The following is an 11,233-nucleotide window of genomic DNA, read 5'->3' as shown; positions in this document are numbered from 1 at the left end:
GTGATTAAGTGCAGTGAGGACTAATAAATGACCATTGTATTGGTGACAGAAGTAATTGACAGTTGTTCCAGGGGAGTGGTCACATTAAAAACTGGAATGGGTGCAAGGAAGAGGACCAGGAAGGAGAGAAATCAAGACAGTGAATGTACATCTAGTTCTAGGAGTTCTCCTGCAACGGGGAACAGAGGTGTTGGGCAATAGTTTAAGGAGGTTCTGGGATAAAAGAAGTGCTTTTGGTGAAATGGGAAATGTTACAGTGATCTAGTCAGACGATGATGAAATAAATAGGGGAAAGTTGATAATACAAAAAAGAGAGAAGATAACAGCAAAAGAGAGATCCCTAGTTAGGTGAGAGAGGGCCCAGGTCTATATTGAAAAAACTGGTCTGCAAAGCTTGTAATTTCGCTTGCCATACAGAAGCAAAGACACACCTTTGCTGATAGTGATAGAGACTTCGGAATATTTGGTGATGGGCGCAAGTAGAACTTCTTTTCTGAATATAGCTTCTATTTTTTTCAGTGAATCAAGAGAAATCATTTTTTTTCCCAAGTCAAATAGCAATAAATCATAGAGCTGTCTGGATGCCAGGTTCTAAACTGTGTTCTTTCCATGACACCACAATGGTATTACCTAGCCTTTTTCAGAGTAAGGAACAAAAACTTACCTGTTTTAGCCATCCTCATTTAGTGTTATTATTCTGAAGAAAGGTCATCATTCAATTACCAAAGCTCATATTGGAACCATTTTAATGGGCTAGAGGCATGCATTGAACTTTTCTAATTATGCAATAGTTATCTCTTTTAACTGATTTCCTACAGTTTCCAAAGCTTAATAATAATAATAACCTATTTTTCATAGCAAGATTATGGAGATCAGTGTTAAGGTCAGCATCAGTAGCACCACTCAGCCAGATTAAGAAATTTCATCATCATTTTACCTTTTGCTCCTAGCATGGTTCACACAGCTCACTAAATATTTGGTAGATGAAAGGAGATCACTTGTCTTATGAATTTCATTACTTCGCTGACTTTCAGTTGAGTTGCAGCAAACAGAAAACCTGTCCGAAAGTGGCCTAAATGATACTACTGTTGCAAGTCCAAGACAGTTTAATTCATTGACTCAACATCATGTTGCCACCCTTAATTTAGCTTGTCCAAATAAGGCCTGTGGCTCACGCACCTGGAATGCTAGAGCCTCAACTAAGGGAACATTTCTGTCTAGTGTCTCTTTAAGATCAAACAGAGCTTTTCCAGAAGTTCTCCCAGGGCCTGACTGTAGTTTGACCTAGAGTTTGTACCTATATACACGGGATCTTTCAGTTAGCAAGATAAATGAGGCTACCGTAATATGACCTTAGACCAAGACAGATTCAGATGGTGAGGTTGAGGTAGGCTGTCCCTCTGGTGACATGGCCATGTAAGGGATACTGAAGACAAGGTCAAGGTGATCAAGGAAGAAGGGAAATGGAATATCTGCAGGTGGGCAGTCAGTCATCTCTCATGTCCAAGTGGAAGAGCTGGGATTTGAACCTGGATTTGACTGATTTAAGAGTCCACAATTTTCTGTCCTTGAGAAAATTTCTTATCATTTTCCTTTTTTTTCCTTGTCCTTCTTTTCCCCTTTCATGACCTCTTTCTTTCTGTCTTTTCCTCCTCTGTCTCCTCCTTCTTTTTCTCTCTCACTCCCCTCCTTCTCCCCCCACCCCATCCACTTTTGCTCTGAGTGGTCCAGGAGCCAATGCCAATTAGGTAGCAGTTCCTCACATAGTACCTTAAATTATCCAGTAGATGGCCAGATTTTTGAAAAAAAAAAAAAAAAACAAACATAGGCCTAAGCCCAGTGTAGTTCATCTAGGATTAGTCTAGGGTCATCTCTAGATTTTTTGATCTTGGACTTTATTGATCTTGGTTGCAAATTAATTATTTTATCAAGTCATTAAATAGACCTTATACTGATGGGAATTTACATGTAAAACTTAAAATCACATTTGAAGAGGTCATGGATTCAATTTTTAGCACTGTTATTTGTCTGATGATGATTCTGTATCTGTGATACCCTGAGTGACCTGAGCAAGGTCAAGGTCAGGTCAAGTTTATCTTTTAATTGAAATTGATTGAAGGGGAATCCTTCTGTATATGCAGAGAATTTAAATGGTCTCAGGTTCTATCCGATGGGTCCCTCCCTCATCTTACTAATTCTCTGACCTCACCTTCTACCACCTGTTCTGATTGGCGTTTCTTTTACACAGTTCATGTAGTCATGCTCTGTGGCCTTTGTAGTAACCAATCTTTGGCCTGGAATCAATACCACCTTAGTTTGAAGTCTTCCTTGACTCCCATTTACAAATTCACTCTCCTGCCTCCTAAAGAGTTACACAACCTTTTCTACTTTCTGGACTGGCAACCCCCCAGCCCCTCCCCACCCAGCCCCTCCCCACCCCCCACCCCTGGCTCTAAAGACTTTACAGCACAGGGCATAGTATTTGTAAAGTTATATTCTTCTTTCTTCCCCCTCCAGAAAGTAAGCTCCAATAGGCTGCATTTTTTTTTTCTTCTAATTTATTCCTTGTTATATCCCAGTTACCCAGAACAGTATCTAGTCTGTGGTAGGAAATCAATGCTTCAGGAATAATAAGTAAATTGTAATCCTTATTTTCAAGAAGCTTCCTGTTTATTGGAAAAGGCATGCAAACCAGCAAAACAGATGGCTAATTGGGTAACTGATGAACACAGCAGCCATCTAACCATCCACCAAATGGGTCTCACCGCTTGAGTCTTAAGAACATCCTGCAAAGCTTGGCTCCCTGAGACCCCCTTCCAGCTCACCAGTTCAGCCTGATGTTTTGGGGTGTATTATTAAACTCTTTGATCCTCAGTTTTCCCATATGTGAATGGATTTTTTTTTTTTTGAGGAATTAGAAAATCTCTGTAAAATCCTTAACACAGTGCTTGACATAGAATAAGTGCTCAACACGTGTAGTTTTATAAATAGAAAAAAGAGCTAGATTCTGTGGGGGCACCCGTGAGCTCCGTGTGGACAGTTCAGGAAAACAAGGAGGATATAAACCTAAAACTCAGGAGCTTTGTAGTCAGGTATGCCCATTTTAAAAAGTGTGAGTATGTTAAGTTTTAAGTCCTTTGAAACTTTTTAGTATAGGGAGACACACCATTATTCCTCTTTATCTCTGATCATCAATCCATGTTAAACTTAAGTGATTGGTATAGGAACAAAATCACTTCCCAAGGGCTAAAGAACTAGCAAGTGGGATATGCTTAAAGAAGCACATTTAGATTTACTTTCTACTTTAATTTTTTCAGGGGCTTCCCTGGTATCTCAAACAGTAAAGAAATCTGCCTGCAGTGCAGGAGACCCAGGTTTAATCCCTGGGTCAGGAAGATTCCCCTGGAGAAGGAAATGGCTATCCACTCCAATATTCTTGCCTGGAGAATCCCATGGACAGAAGAGCCTGGTGGGCTGCAGTCCATGGGGTCACAGAGAGTCGGACATGACTGAGCGACTAACACTTCACTGTGATTTTCCTCTTATTTCACGTGCTAAGAAGGCAAAAACAGGGGAGTTCAGAATTATAATTCAACATAATATTATACAATTAAATGTAACGAAATTACCTTTGTCATCACGTGGTGTATAGGTGATTTCTATAATATCAAAATTTCTACATCATTGTAATTTTTTTTTTTTTTTGCTTTCAAAGTAGAGGATATGATACTTTGTTCTGCTTAGTTGTACATGCATACCATCAAGACTCTGAGTCTGTGATTTGCAGAGTAGGTACACAGACAGCATCAGAGTTCAAAACTATACACCCATGGTGATTTGTTTTTGCCAATAAGACACAACTTGTGTCAAGGGAAGGGAAAAAATGCACACATTATTTCACTTCATAACAATTATCTGGAAAATGTTGAGTTGTTGTTATTCTGTATTAGTTCTGCTTGCACTTCGTGGATGAAAGCCGAATTAAAAGGTGACATTTGGGCCATTTCCTAAAAAAATGTGATTTCTCAGTCTTTAAATACATTTCCTGAGCTTGTGTTTTCATCTAGGCAACTTTGCTACTTTAATGTTATTTAAAATTAAATTTGTTCTTTGGTTCGTTACAATGCTTAGCAACTTAATAAGTTTATAAATCATAATTAACTACTACTCTCTGTTCTATTACCCTTTTGAATTGCCTTCTTTTTTACTTTTTTTTCCTTTTCCCATGTAATCTGCCACATGTATACTTTATTTCAGAGATGAATAGACCTCACTTTCAAGGGGTGGTGGGTTGGCTTCACAGGAAATGTGTGACTGTATCATGAGTGATACACATGTGAGGGTGTGAATCCACATGCTTGCATGTGTGTGTGAACAGAGATGTGTATGTCAATACTTAATTGACTTTCAGGGAGTACTTTTTTTTTTTTTTTAAGATTTTCCTCTACTTTGCTGGGTGCAGTATCTGAAACGTTGATCCCAGAACTCCATCAGGGACTTTTTATTTCTGTACAATAAAAGGAAGTCAAATAAAGTATAATGAGTTTTCAAACACTTCAGCAAAGCTTTAAAATGTTCAAAGAAAGAGTCAAAAGGCCTGAGTCATTAGGAGTCTACTTAGGGAATGTGGGTGAGCGTCATTATAAGGCACACCACAGGGGGCAGAAAGGATCCCTGCCGGTGCCTCCTCATTGTATCACAACACACAGACCTTCCCTAGAGGCTTATCTGTTAATAGAAAGAGTCTGACTTTGGCAAGACGAGATGCAGGGCCAAGTGGTTATAATGAAAGGTCATAGGCTTAAGTGTATGAACACGTTTGCAAGGCCTTCCTCATCCCCTGGCAAACCCCACCCCCACAAGCACTCTTGTTCCTCTGTTGCCGACTTTTTCACACGCTTGTCCACATAGTTCTTTTCGAAATAATTCTAAGGTATTTATTTGTTTGTGTCTGTCTGGCTAAGCTGGGTCTTCATTGCTGCCTGCGGGCTTCCTCTAGCTGCGGAGAGCAGGGCCTCGTCTAGCTTGTGGTGCTCAGGCTTCTCGCTGTGGCGGTTTCTCCCGTTCCTGAGCACAGGCTCTAGGGGCACGGGCGTCAGGAGTTGTGGCGCGTGAACAGCTCAGTTGCTCTGCTGAGTGTGGAATCCTACCAGACCAGGGATTGAGCCTGTGTCCTCTGCATTGACAGGTGAATTCTTAACCACTGGACTACCAGAGAAGTCCCGCCATGATGTTCCTAAGCCTGAGACATTTATATTTTTCCCCCTAAACCTCTAATCTTCTGTCTCCTGGCCATTACAGATTCCGCCCCCGCCCCCACCTTTTTCATTCTTGTTAAGATCATTTAAGTCTTATACTGATGCCAAAACAATTTGACAGTGATTTATGTTGACAATATATGTAGTTGATCTCAAGAACTTTTTACAGTTATCTCCTGTTTTCCATAAGTATTGCTTTTACCTCTGTAAGACATGAGGATGTATACCGCTGATTTCCTCTGGCCTCTTCTCCACTCTCAAGGGTATGGTGGTGAGTTGTTGATACAGGCTACATTCATTTCTTGGTTTATTTTGCAACCTTCTATGCGGCATGTCCATTGCATGAGACCATCTTCTATAGTGACTTTGAATTGATGCCACTAAGAACCACAGGATCTGGCACTTTCTTTGCCCCTGAATTGGTGACAGGCACATCCTCCGCCTCTGGATGGCCAGGCCAAGTCAGCCCCCGGAACAGCTCCATCCATGGGCACATTCACAGATTGGGACTTTTTAAAACAGTGCACTGTGATGACCCTCTTGACCCTTAGGGAACTCCAACAGATTTTACCTTGTACCCTTGATCTCTGGTCTAGTACATTTGGTTTCTATTGTGATAGTCAGTCCCACATGTAGATAATGATCTTCATAGATACCCTTACAGCTAAGAATTTACTTGAATGCCTGTAGGTATTAGGCCCTTTTTGTCTATATATCATGTGGTAGGTCTATGAATTTAAGCCCTGCTGATACCAGTCATGAAAATGATTCCAAATTAAACGTTTATGCCAGGCAGGAGCAATTCAACCTTCTAGACTGGGAGGAGCTCTACATAAATGTTGTTATAGATTAAAGGGAAATAACAGAAACCCAACACTTCTCAAGAAAATCCTTTCTTTTGAGGTATCAATTATGCTAACAAGGATATAGAGGGTACTGGGTCATAGTACTGCCTTTCTCACAAATCTTGAGAAGTATTAAATATGCCTCTTCCTTTCTCTGAGATTTAATTTGAATGTTTTAAAAAAACATTTTATAAAAGGAAATGGGGTGTGGCTATTGTTGTTTTAATATTTCCTAGCTCTCATATTACATTCTGGACCTGCTATGTTACATTACTAAGGTGTGATACAGGAAGGAATTTTGTCAACATTTCTATAATCTACCACATTACAACTCAGGTTTGATGTGAGAGAGTTAGAGAAAATAAGGTTTAAAAGCCTTAAAACATAGTAGATAGTAAGCTTTAGGTCTTATTATACACAAGTATCTAATTTATCTGTATTAATGTATCAAATTAAAATCTGAATAATACATTTACTATCTATTTTTACTGTATTGGTTTTTGAAAAACAGTAAAACCTTTCCTTCCCTCCAGAGGCAGGATAGAGAAGATAACTTCTATGAAGTCTGTATTGGTCAGGTAGCTTACATGATGTGATGCTGAGGAAGTGCTCTCAAACCTCAGTAGTTTACAACCACGGATTGTTATCATTCATTTTACATGGCCATCATGAGCTCAATGTGGCCTGTACTGTGCTACTTTTATTCTGGAACTCAAGCTGAAAGAGTTTCTGTTGGGAACATTGGCAGTCTTTTGCCAGAGGGACTGTGCATCTTGGGACCACATGATGAAGTGTAGATTTCTCCTTAATTGTGAACGTGTCATTTCCACTCACATTGCATTCACCGTGCAAATCACATGGCCAGCCCAAAGGCAGTAAAGCCAGAGTGTTTAATGCTCACCAAGATAGACATAGTAGATGCTTGAGAGCCCCATATCAAAGGACGTAAAACAAAGGCAGTCATCCAGTAGATGAAAGGCAGGGCCCTACCCTATCATTAACTTACTCTGTGGTCCTAAACAGTCCACATACTCTTTCTATGAATGGGGACATTTTAAAACTTAAAGTAGAATAATAGGCTTTTTTTTTTTTTTGCTTAATTTCTGAAATTGATAGTAGGAAGAGATAGGGTAATAAAAGTGTCACAGTGTTGTGCAAATCAGGTGAAACCTAAATAAAATTTCAGTGGGATCTGGGTATCAGATGCCACTGTGTTTATTCACTCCCACAGATCAGAAATTATCTTAGGGAGACCCACTGTGCTATAACCTGGCAATATCTGTAGCATGGAGTAAGAAAATAAGTGAAGATTTGCTTCATCTTGGAAGAATTCTAATTTACAGAATTGATTTCAAAGAGATATCCAACACCACTTTAAATGTAGAGGAATTCTGCTCTGTTATGATCAATCTTCAGACACAAGTACGAACCGGCTGTATTGTTGAAGAGAAATCTTACCTCTAGGTGAAATCAAAGTGTCCCCAGAGCCATGCTCCCTCTGAAGGTGCAGGAGAAAGATCTGCTGCAGGTCTTTCTCTTAGATTCAGGTAGCTCCCTGACTTGTGGCAGCATAACTCCAGTCTTTACATGGAGTTTTTCCTGTGTGCATTTCTATCTGTGCCCAAAATTTCTCCTTTGTTTATAAGGACACCAGTCATACTGCAGGGGCTTCCCAAGTGTCTCAGTGGTAAAGAATCTGTCTGCCAGTGCAGGAGCCTCAGGAGATGCCACTTCAATCCCTGGGTCAGGAAGATCCCCTGGGGGAGGAAATGGCAACCCACTCCAGTATTCTTGCTGGTGTAATCCCATGGACAGAGGAGCCTGGTGGGCTACAGTGTACGGGGTCACAAAGAGTCAGACACAACTGAGCGGCTGAACACAAATGCAGTCATATTGTATTAGCGCCCACCCTAATGAACTCATCATAACTAATTATATCTACAACGACCGTATTTCCATGTAAGGTGACATCCTGAGGTACTGAGGGTCAGGACATCAATATATGAATTTCTGGGGACACAATTCAAGCTATAACAAGACCTGACTTAATTTGCTGTATGATTTTAATTGAAGCATTTCACTCTTCTATCCTTCAACACTGGTTTCTTTAACTTGACATCTCTTTGCAGGAAAATGTCAAGAAGCAGCCTCTATTTCAACTCTCTAAGGTTGTGAGATACCAGACTCTGAATTAATCTCATGGAGGAGAAAACCAAGCGAGGTGGCCTGAAAGTATTTGCCCTGCTGAGGTAAGAATCCACAAGAGCTGTTGTTTTCTCTCACAAGACTTTGACCTAGAGAGAGAATCATAAAATAACCGAGTCGAAAGACACTTTCACAGTCTTCTAGAGGAAGCCACCTTCCTTGTCAAGTGGTTTTCTGGTTTGCACAGACACTTTCAGTAGCCAGAAATGCAGGCTTTACAGATGGTGCTGCTGCTGCTAAGTCACTTCAGCCGTGTCCGACTCTGTGCGACCCCATAGACGGCAGCCCACCAGGCTCCTCTGTCCCTGGGATTCTCCAGGAAAGAACACTGGAGTGGGTTGCCGTTGCTAGTGGTAAAGAATCTGCCTCCCAGTGCAGAAGACCTGAGACGTGGGTTTGATCCCTGGGTTGGGAAGGCTCCCTGGAGGAGGGAAATGGTAACCTGCTCCAGTATTCTAGGAGAATCCCATGGACAGAGGAGCCTGGTGGGCTGCAGTCCATGGGGTCACAGAGAGTCGAACACGACTGAGTGAGCGCAGCACAGCCAGAGACGCACTAGCGCTAAGGCAGTCTTCTTTATGGTGAGATAACTGGGGATGATCAGACCTTCTTTCTAAAGTGGGACCAACTGTGCTCAGGCATAGTTTCAATTTTAATTCTTGGTGATGAGAGTGAGGTAATAAGGTCATCCCCTTAAAACCAGTGTCAGCTCCCTTTCCTGCCAACGATCCTTATTTTGGACAGCATCAGGAGAAAATTTGAGGCTACAGTCGCCAGGGAGAGGAGACAGTTTGGGTGTGCCTGGCTCTTTTTCCTTCAGTCTACATTCCAAGTTCCTCAGCTCTCAGTCTAAACCACACAAAAGTCAAAAGAGTGACCCAGCCTATTCAGAACTCATTGAACTAAGAGGAAAGCCATGGTTAAGATATTCTATGTGGTATATGTAAGCCATGGCATTTTTACTGTTTTACTGTTTCAGTTAAAGTAATTTAAAGAAAAAAATTACCTTTGTACTACATTTAGGAGGACAAATTAATTATGACATGCTTAGAAACCATTAATATGTGTGGATTCCTATCAAGTAATTATTCAAACCCACACATTCACAAAAAAAGAGAAAGAAATAGATTCTCGCTAGAAATTTACATATACAAATTTGAAAAGTTCATTTCTAAACTGCTGTGATTTATACACCCACATCTTGATCATTTGAATTATGTATTAAACACATACTTTAAAAATACTTGTCATTATAACATGCTTTACACAACAATGTGTTATATTTCTTGCTGGGAATTCATTATTAATATATATTTATAGGACACATTCAAATGTATCAAGAAATGTAGATGCATTTATTGGTAACAAGTGAAATTAATGAAGCATCTGTGAATGAGATTTTAATTTACTGTTACCTGAAACTTAATAAAACTTTAAAGCCTGATTTTTAAATTCATCAAGCTGCCAAAATATGAGGTTTTTTTTTCCTAAGGATAGAAGAGAAGGAAAATTAGCATGTTTCTACTTTCCTCCTAGCACAGAGTGCAGTTTACTAAAGACTTCAATAAGAATATGACATTGTAGTGACCTGCAAAATAAAAGCAATCAGAATCTAGCCTAGGCAACCTACCAGCAAAATTATATATATATCTATATATACATGTATGAAATTATATATATATATATATAGCTACACACACGCATATGAAATTGAGTATAATAGCTTTAAGTCAGCACACAGAGGTGAGACAAAAGAGAGATTACCAGAGAATAAGAACACAGAGCACAAAGAATGTTAATTACAGTATTATTTAAAATAGCATATTATAAAATCTCAATGAATCCTAATGAATCAGAGGATTTATTTGAGCCTAACTATGGCTAAATACTTCTTTAAATGAAATCAAGAGAGATTAGAAAAAGCCAAAAAAAAAAAAAAAGGACTTAAAGGGTCCACCTTGAGCTTAAAATGGGAACAAAGAAACATTGCACATAAGGTCAGTGGAGAACTTGAAATTTCATTATGATTTCACCAACATATTTAACTCACTGCTTCTTTGCTTCATAGTCAAGTATTTAGATTCCACCCTTGGCAATATTTTCTCAGCCACTAGCTCTGCCTTCTGTTATTATTTCCTTTTCCACCATGTAGAAATGGAGACTTAATAAAAGCATATTTTATTTCTTATCTGCTATTTTGTGGGTCTTGCCCTGATAATCATTACCTGTCTTTATTACAGAAAAAAATTCTTTTTTAAAAGGCATGCATGTTGAATGACCATATTTATGTGCTGGCTGTTCCATAAGTGATAGCAAACTTCCCTTTAGCTACTCCAGCTCTTCTCAGTGGGCTGGGGACAAGGATGGATTGAATGATTGATAGCCTTTACTGGTAAGTGAGACTCCTGGTTTGAGTCCTTAGGCCAGAGCTAAATAGCCTAAGCAAAGCACAGGATTGATAAATTATTTAAATATTTTTGCCCAAATTACCCTGGAAGCCCCAAACCCTAAACAGATCCGAGAAGATAGGAAAAATACTGATATGATTCCGAGGAACTCAATGCAGGTTCATAGTCTTGCTACCCGCTCTAGTCGAATAGTGTTCTCCTTTACTATCTCCTATAGAAAATATTCATGATAGTCATCAGGAGACAGGATGAAGCCTGAGCTCCTTTATGAGCCGCCTCTAACCTCTATTTGCACCTTAGTTTCCTCACCTGTAAAATGTGAACTATTTTTATAATTCTTATATATTCTTATAATCACTGCTAAATACATGATTCAGCAGTTTTCCCCCAGGTCATATACGGAGTGACTGAGTCAGAGTTCCAACCCATTTTTTTTTTTTTTTTGGAGGTTCCTATACATAGGACAGAGCTTCCCTGGTGGCTCAGATGGTAAAGAATCTGCCTGCAGTGCAGGAGA

At 39.7% G+C, this 11,233-nt stretch overlaps 1 long non-coding RNA gene across 1 annotated transcript; it reads left to right on the top strand.

Moving 5' to 3' along the window:
• The first annotated feature begins 8,234 nt into the window (after positions 1-8,234).
• On the top strand, positions 8,235-10,496 carry LOC120872987. Its single transcript, XR_005723380.1, has 2 exons — positions 8,235-8,352; positions 9,053-10,496. It is a non-coding gene; the product is annotated as an uncharacterized LOC120872987 (long non-coding RNA).
• Positions 10,497-11,233: the final 737 nt, after the last annotated feature.

This window comes from Oryx dammah, unplaced genomic scaffold, assembly GCF_014754425.2.
Source record: "Oryx dammah isolate SB20612 unplaced genomic scaffold, SCBI_Odam_1.1 HiC_scaffold_13, whole genome shotgun sequence".
NCBI classification, from domain to species: Eukaryota; Metazoa; Chordata; class Mammalia; order Artiodactyla; family Bovidae; genus Oryx; species Oryx dammah.
Note: the sequence above shows the minus strand (reverse complement) of the source record. Positions and strands in the feature narration are given on the sequence as shown.